At 43.4% G+C, this 8,821-nt stretch overlaps 1 pseudogene; it reads right to left on the bottom strand.

Moving 5' to 3' along the window:
- Nucleotides 1–552: 552 nt before the first annotated feature.
- Nucleotides 553–8,821, bottom strand: part of LOC107286553 — a 59,334-nt pseudogene continuing 51,065 nt past the window's right edge.

The raw sequence follows: 8,821 nt of genomic DNA, 5'->3' as shown, positions 1-8,821 counted from the left end.
CATCTCTGCCGGAGGTTCCCGGTCTACAAGTCCCTTTGGCTGGCTGGGTAGACCAGGGCACTTCGACCCGCTAGCTTTGGGTAGACCGGTGTCTTTTTTACTGATCGGGCCGGGTAGACCAGTCTCTCTTTGACTGAATGGACCGGGTGGACCAGTATCTCTTCAGCTGATCTGGCCGGGTAGACCAGTACTCGTGTCTGTGAGCGGAACAGTCCCGAAAAGACTGGGGAATAAGTCTGCAAGAAAGTTCTGTTCTGTGGGTATGGTCCCTCCAGTCTGTGGTGACTCAACCAAAATTGAGTCGTCCAGCATTTCTCTTTGAGTCTTGCTAGACCCAGGAGACTCAGACGCGTCGCAGCTGTCAGGCAGCTCCCGGCTCTGCTCTCTGTCGGCGGCTAGGGTCTGATTAGCCTGCTGCTGATGCAGTTGGTCAATGTGGCGGCACAAAACATGCCTGTCTTCCAGGACCACTTCGTATGACAGTGGTCCTGACACCTTGCAAACCACAGCTACCAACCATGGTGCCCCTTGACCGTAGTTCCTTGCCCAAACTCAGTTGCCCACTTGCAAATTCCTTGAGGGCTTGGGCTGCACTGTCTCTGTTGCTACTTGGTCCAGATGGAGACGGTCCAGCTTCGTAGTCAGTCGACGTCCCCATCTCAGTTCCGCTGGGCTACGACCCATTGAAGTGCACAGAGTTGTGTGTTGGCAGAGCAAAAAGTCTGCCAACCGATGATGCCAATCACCTGATGTTATCCTTTTAAGCGCTTCCTTGGTCATCCTGACCTCCCTTCTGCTTGACCATTAGAGGCCGGGTGAAAGGGTGCAGAGGTAGCATGTCTAATGTTAGTCCGTAAGAAGGACTGAAATTCAGCAGCAGTAAATTGTGCCCCATTATCTGATACAATTACATCAGGTAAGCCATGCGTGGCAAAGATCCTGCGCAGTTCCTGGATGGTCCTAGCAGTAGTCATAGTAGGGACAGGTGCTACCTCAAGCCACTTGGAGTAACTGTCCACTACAATGAGGAACACCTGTCCTTGAAAGGGTCCAGCATAGTCTATATGAATCCTAGACCAAGGGGTTTGCGTGGTCTCCCAGTGATGTACTGGGCCTTGAGGCATCTCAGGTCTGGTCTGCTGGCAAACTTGGCATTCTTTAACTTGAGCCTGTATCTCCTTATCCAACCCTGGCCACCACAGGTAGCTTCTCGCAAGTGGCTTCATCCTGACTATTCCAGCATGTCCCTCATGCAGAGATTCTAAGATCCTTGCTCTTAATGTGTGTGGGACTATAACCCTACTTCCCCATAGAATGCATCCCTTGTATGCAGATAGCTCATCTTGTCTTCTGATGAAGCTGTGAAATTCTGTCCCAGGATGTGGTTCCTGGCCAACCCCTCAGCACCCGGTTCAAAACACAACTGCATGTTTTGTCAATGGCTGTTTCAGCAGCCACATCCCCTGCGTGAAGGGGAGATTCTGGCAGATCCTGTATTGACAGGATGCGTGCAGGTGCAGGGTCTGGTTCTGAATTAGGCAGGGGCAACCTGCTGAGTGTGTCAGTGTGGCCCATTTCCTTGCCAGGCTTATGGACTAGCCTGTAATTGTAGGCTGCCATAAAGATTGACCACCTCAGCATCCTTGGAGAAAGGATCTGAGGGGTTTGCTTGTCTGCAGTAAACAGACCCAGAAGAGGCTGTAAAGACTGTAAATGGGCGAACATAAAGGAAATCATGGATTTTTTTTTATTCCAGCTACTATTGCTAATGCCTCCTTGTCAATTTGCACATAATTTCTTTCCGCAGGGGAAAGTGTCCTTGAATAATAAGCTATGGGTGCTTGCTGCCCATTTGCCATTATATGGTTCAAAACTGCTCCTATCCCATACGATGAAGCATCACATGCAATACTGATAGGCAGTTTTTCGTTGAAGTGTGTTAACACAGAGTCTGAAGACAGCAGTGATTTGACTGCTTTGAAACTATTTTCATGGACGCTAGTCCACTGCCATGGTGCCCTTTTATCCAGGAACCTATGTAGAGGCTCTGCTAATGCAGCCTTGTGAGGAAGGAATGCATGGTAGAAATTTAATAACCCTAAAAATGCTTGCAGCTCCCCCTTTGACTTAGGTCGGGGAGCCTGCAGAATAGTCTTAAGCTTTGAGTCAGCGGGGTGTATTCTGGCAGCATCAATCCAGAAAACGAGGAACTCTGTGGAGTTCACTCCTATTTGACATTTGTCTCTTTTGAGCTTCAGCCCCGCTTCACGGAAGCGCTGAAGGACAGCCCTTAGACATTCTGCTAATATTTCTGCTGACTCCCCAACAATTAGAACGTCATCAAAATAAGAACACAAACCTGGAATATTTTTGAGCGTGCGTTCCATCATGCTCTAAAAGAGCCCTGGGGCTATACTGACCCCAAACTGCAGGCGACGAACCTTGAATGCCCCTCTGTGGGTAACTATTGTTTGTGCGTCAGCAGTGGCATCATCCACAGGCAGTTGCTGATATGCCTGTGCCAGGTCCAGGTTTGCGAATAAGCGACCTCCCTGTAATGATGCCAGGATGTGGCTAACTACAGATACTGGATACGCATACTGCTGAAGTGCCTTATTAATAGTGCACTTATAATCAGTGCAGATGCGCACCTCTCCATTAGGCTTAACCGGTGTGACTGTGGGGGTTTCCCACACACTGCTGTCAACAGGTTGCAACACTCCCTGTTGAACGAGCTTGTCTAACTCTGCATCTATCTTGGGTTTAAGGGCAAAAGGCACTCTATGAGGCTTTATCCTGATTGTTACGGTTGGATCAAGGTGGAGAGCAATTGATGCTCCTTTGTATTTTCCTAAGCTGGGTTGAATATATCAGCAAATTCCTGGCAGACAGCTGCCAAATCCACTGTTTGGGTTCTGTTGATGCCAGTCACATGGATTCCCAGGGCATCAAACCAGTCTAGGCCGATCAGGCTTGTGCGCTGGCCTTCAACTACCACAATGTTGAGGGGACCCTCAAACTCTTTGAACTTCACTTTTAACGTAGCTTTGCCTTTAACCGCTATGCGGGAATTTTGAAAATCTGTCAACACTAGATTTGATGGCTTTAGTCTGACTCATTTCCCGCCATGTCTGCAGATGTAATTGAAGGTTTTGTAGGAGATTATGGACAGGGCTGACCCAGTGTTCAATTCCATTGAGCATGAAACTCCTTGTAGCTTGACTCTTAGTCTAACCTTTTCTTTGAGGGGGCGATGGGCTCCTGTTCTAAGGATGCTCCTCCTTCCTGAGCAATATCCTACTCTGTTTTGTCCCAGAGCGCATTTACCTTTCCTGGGGAAGTCTTCTGGTGGAGATTCCCTTTGGCGACCTTTACAGATGATGGTGATGTGGCCCTGTTTGCCACATGCTCGGCACACAGCCATACGAAACCTGCATTCTGAGCGTTGGTGCCATCCTCCACAGCCAGCACAGCTAGGGAAGAAGGCTCCCTTGTCAAGTGGCTGCTGCCTTCTTCCTGGAAGCTTCTGCACCTGATAGATCTCAGTGTCCTTGTCCGGGTCATCTGCTCTCTCTGAATCTTCATGATGAACAGCTGTCTGGCTAGGGGAATTCTTTGAGGGACATAAAACCTTGACTGCTCCACCTGCGGCCTCTTCTGCCATCACTTCTTTCAATGCATGCTGGAACGTCAAGGTCTCCTTTTCAAACAGCCTCTGCTGTAAGTCTCTGCTTCTCAGGCCACACACCAGTCAGTCCCTGAGCCGATCCTCTAAATCTGGAAATTCACAGAGTCTGGACGCCTGTCGCAGGGCAGCCATGAATTCAGCAGCGGACTCCCCGGGCTGCTGTTCTCTCTGCTCGAATGCGTGTCTCCATGCAATGATGGACAGTCTTGGATCGAAGTGTTCTTTAAGTCTTCTTTTCAAGTCAGCAGAGGTAACTGACTCCAATGCAGCAGGAGCGACTAGATTCTCTGCTATATCAAAAGTTGCCTGGCAGCATACGCACCGCAAGGTTGCAGCCTTTAGTCTGTCTTCCCTGACCTGGTTCGCTCTCAGGTAGTTTTTGACTCTGGAAACATAAGAACTCCATTGTTCTGGGTGCGATATGTCGAATTCGGATAGCTTGCCAACCTTGGCCATAGCTGGCTGTTACTGCGTCTCTCAATGCCTTATGCTACTAAGGGCTTCTGTGCGAATCCTAGGGATGGATCCCTTAGGATAGTATGCCTCCAGCATGGCTTGCTGGCAGGCAGAAGGGGGGAACGCTGTTCCTACCAGGGCGCTGATGCCTGGTCTTACCCCTTAGTGACTCTTAACTCTTAGTCCTCCTTAGGAGCATAATCCCACCTTCATCGCCACTGTTGTAAACTGGGAACAGTGAGGCATTGAAGACACAAGAGTGAAAGTAACAGCTTGTTTATTCAATCCACACAGAAACGGCTCTAGCAGTCGCTTGACTCATATTTATATGGACTGCCACTAGGCGGCAGCCAATGTGTTTAAAGCATACATTCCCGCCTAAAACACAGGCTTGTAATATATACAACAGACAGTTAAGGATTTGAATTGAACATCTTAGTTAACTGTTTTATAACAGTCCTTATGAAATTGGGTTAATACACAACAGTACCATTGAGGACTACTCACTGAATACAGTTTGTCAGCCAGTTACAGATCCATCTGGTGGTGATGTTGTCTATCTCACCTTTTTCTAGCTTATTAAGCAGCAGGTTGTGGTCTACTTTATCAAATGCCTTACTGAAATCTAAATATACTGTGTCCACAGCATTTTGCTGGTCTACTAATTTAGTCACTTTATCAAAGAATGAAATAAGATTGGTTTGGCATGATCTGTTTTTAACAAACCTGTGCTGGCTACTAGTTATAACTTTGTTTGCTTCTAGTTGTTTGCAGATCTGTTTTTTGATTATCTTTTCCAGGATCTTCCCAGGTATTGATGTTCAACTGATTGGTCTGTAGTTTCCTGGGTCTATTTTTTTTCCTTTCTTGAAGATGGGAACCACACCAGCCCTTTTCCAATCCTCAGGTACTTCCCCGGTGTTCCAGAATTTGTGAAAGATATGGTGCAATTGTTCTGAGATAACATCTGCCAGCTCCTTCAGACTCTGGTGGCAACTTTGAAAATGAGCATGGCTGTGGCCATCTTCCTTATTCATTTTCAGTTGATACATTGAAAGAAGGGAGGAGGGATTGCCAGATGCTTTGCTAGTCAAAATAAATCTTTGTCCCATGGAAACCAAGGTCATCGGCTGCTCCCAAGACTGAAAGCTGGGCGCTTCATGAAAAGCCCGCCAAGAAGATGTATTGGGGAACGTAGTTGCTTGCATAGCCTTAGGGGTGGGACATCTTAATTTTGAATTGGGGAATTGTTACGTGTGTCTTCAGACTTGGTTTCACTTTTGAGGCGCCAAAACTTTGTAAGTAATAAACATGTTCTTTGAGGAATTTCCAAGCCTTGGAGTTCTGCTTTATTTGTCTCTGTCTGTTGGAACCATGACATTTGGGATGTAATCTGTCAGGTCCTGGTGATTTATCTTCATCAAGGCTGGATAGGTGTTCTTTTATCATTTTCTTGCTTATTTTAATTTTTGTTTCTAGTTTCTCTTTTGCAGTAGTTTTTTTTGGTATATTGTGCTATAATTTTTGTGTGTGTGAAGACTGATGCAAAGAATGAGTTAAGCAGTTCTGCTTTCTCCTTACTGCCTCTTACTTTCTTGCTGTCTTCTCTTTTTAGTGGATCTACAGTTTCCTTGAGTTTTTTCTTCTTGTTAATATGTTGTAAGAAACTTTTTTTTATTATACTTGAATTTTGTTGCAAGTCTTTGTTCATTCTGAGCCTTTGCTTTCCTGACTTCATCTTTGCATGTTCTGGCTGTCTGCTGATAATCAGCCTTAGTTATGTGTTCCTCTTTCCATTTTTTGTACTTTTATGTTTTGTCTTTCAGTTTGTCAGAGAGATCTTTGTGTAGCCATGTTGGTTTCTTCTTGAATTTCTTGTTTTTCCTTTTCAGTGGTATTGTGCTGGACTGGGTGTTTATGATCATATTTTTCAGAGTTTTCCATGCTTCTTGAGTTGTTTTCCACTTTAGAATTTTCATCCATGGAATCTTTCCTAGGTTCTCTCTGAGTTTGTTAAAATCAGCTCTTTTGAAGTTTAAGACACTAGTTTGGATTATTTTCTATTACTTGTATTTGCATTACATTGAATTCCAGTATGACATGGTCACTTTCACTCAAGATTCCAACAACTTCAACTTCCTCTATCACTTCTTCTCTATTAGTAAAAATAGGTCCAGGATAGCTTTACTTCTAGTTCCATCCTCCATCTGTCAACATTGTGTCAAACCGAATTGAAGCCATTTTCACTTCTCAGTTAGCCAAAAAAATCCACATGTATGGGAACCAAGGTCATTGCTGATAACATTGCTGGAGCAGCTGGGAGGAGTGCCCGTGTTTTCTAACAATTGGTGAATGTGATTTATGACAGCAATTTGGGGTAGGAAATGTAACTTGCACCTTTGTAAGCTAGGGGAGGGGAATTTAGTCTTGGGTTCACCTTTGTATGTGCCATTATGTTGTAGCCAAATAAAAATGTTCTTTAAGGAAGAAAGTCTTGCCTTAAAGTTCTTTTAAATAGTCTCATCTATCGGAACCATGACATTAATCCAAGACTCAAAAATATTCTAAATTCATAGGGTTCTGAGCTCCGGTTTCCTACCCAAAACCTAGGGAGGACAACAAAGACTCAGGGAAGATTCCATGATGGAGAGGAAAGAGGAACCTGTCACCAGCACCAAAACTACAGCGACTACATTGGTGGATGGAGTGTAGGCCATAGCTCCGATAGAGAGTGTGATTTTGGTGGCCCTGGTGGTAGGTATGAGACCAAAGGAAGAGAGGTCCAGCGGGAAATCCTCTGGTCATCAGGAGAGAGTCTGTCTAGCGGAGACACTTGGCTTTCGGAAGGAACCCAGCTGAAAAAGAGCTCTGCAAAGGCCGCTGAACTTGAATTTCCACTGACTGCTTCTCACAATTCGCGCTCTCCTGATCGAAGGGGTGCTAAATGTTTGGCATCTTGGGAATGGAAGGAGAAAGCTTTTTCTTTTATTTTTATCTCTTGCTCCAAATCCCTATACTTTTGTAACTGCTTTTGCCTATAAGCTGTATTCATTGAAATTAGAGCACCTCTAATAAAAGCCTTACTAGCGTCCCACACCATTGACATAGAAGTGCCCTTATTCATGTTCAGCGTAAAAAAGTCTTTTAAATAATCTTTAAGTATCTGCACGTTAGATTCATGTTTTAATAAATTCTCATTCAGTCTCCAAGTCCTTTTACTTCCTCCTTCAGTTGAAAGTTCCATCCACACAGGGCTATGATCTGATAAAATTCTAGAAAAAATCTTCACTTTCTTAACCCTGGGGAGTAAATCATTAGTAATCAAAATAAAGTCAATTCTAGAATGAGAATGATGTCTATCTGAAAAATAGGTGAAATCACTTTCTCCTATATTCCGATCTCGCCAAATGTCTCTTAATTCCAAATCCTCTTGTAATGCAAAAAAACTTTTAGGCAATTTAACTTGAGTCGACACTTTAGAATAAGTCTTTTTATCTTTCTTAGGATCTATAACACCATTCCAGTCTCCCATCATAATGACAGATTTATAATCCAATTGAGTTATCTTTTGATGTAAAAGTTTATAAAATTGTTTCTGCTGCTGATATTGATTAGGCGCATATAAGCCAACAATAAGAGATTTTTTCCCATTCAATAAAAGTTCAACAAACACAAATCTTCCTTCTTTATCAAAATCAATTAGTTTTGGCAGTAATTCTTTCTTAGCATAAAGAACTACACCAGCTTTTTTCCTTGGTGCCGGGGCAATAAAATGGAGTCCCAATCTAGAATTAATCAGATACTTTTGATCTTTTAACGTAATATGCGTTTCTTGCAGACATATAATATCATTTTTATGTTGTTTCAAATAATGAAATATTTTCTTCCTTTTTTGTGGTGAGTTCAAGCCATTAACATTCAATGTCATCAACTTAGCCATCTTTTGGCTTTTGAAGCTTCTGGAGCATTCCTTGTATATCTGAGATAACAGATCTCTTTGATCTTGCCCCTCCCACTGGCTCTGAGGTAGACGAGTATGTTTGAGGTGCAGATTCTTTTTGTTGTTCTCTTTCCCTACGTCTATAAGCTGCACGTGTCATTCTTTGCTCCTTTGAGTCATCTTTTACGTCCATCAATTGCAGGCTCTGAAGATCTCCTGCAGATAATGATGTAGCTCCAGGCAATTCAATGAATAGTTGTTCCACTACATCTTCCATTCCTTTAACTCGTGATGCAGAAGGTGAGTCAGCTTTCAGGACCGTTAAATAAAATTCTTTAGCCTTTTGAACTGTATTTTTTTTTTTTAATAAAATTTTATTATTTTCAACATAGAAAAAAAACATTACAGATATTTCACAATGCTATATGGAAGAAAAAACGCCCACCCCCCACCCCCCCACCCCGGACTTCCCAAACCGAATCCCAGGATAATATTCAGATATAAGCAAACAAATATTAAAATCTCTAACTCCACAAAATATTTCCACAAATAAAAATCTTCCTTCTTTATCAGCTTCTTTTAAAATAGGTGAAAGGTGTCTTTTAATATATATTGCAACCCCAGCTCTTTTTTTTAAGGCAGATGCAACAAACAGATCTCCAAGCTTAGAGTTCAATAATAATTTTTGATCTTTAGCCACAATATGAGTCTCTTGTAAACATGTAATATCATTGTTA

The sequence above is a fragment of the Protobothrops mucrosquamatus genome, unplaced genomic scaffold (assembly GCF_001527695.2).
Source record: "Protobothrops mucrosquamatus isolate PMUCROS unplaced genomic scaffold, P.Mucros_1.0 scaffold_97, whole genome shotgun sequence".
NCBI classification, from domain to species: Eukaryota; Metazoa; Chordata; class Lepidosauria; order Squamata; family Viperidae; genus Protobothrops; species Protobothrops mucrosquamatus.
The sequence above is the reverse complement of the archived record's forward strand: the minus strand, read 5'-3'. Positions and strand labels throughout refer to the sequence as shown.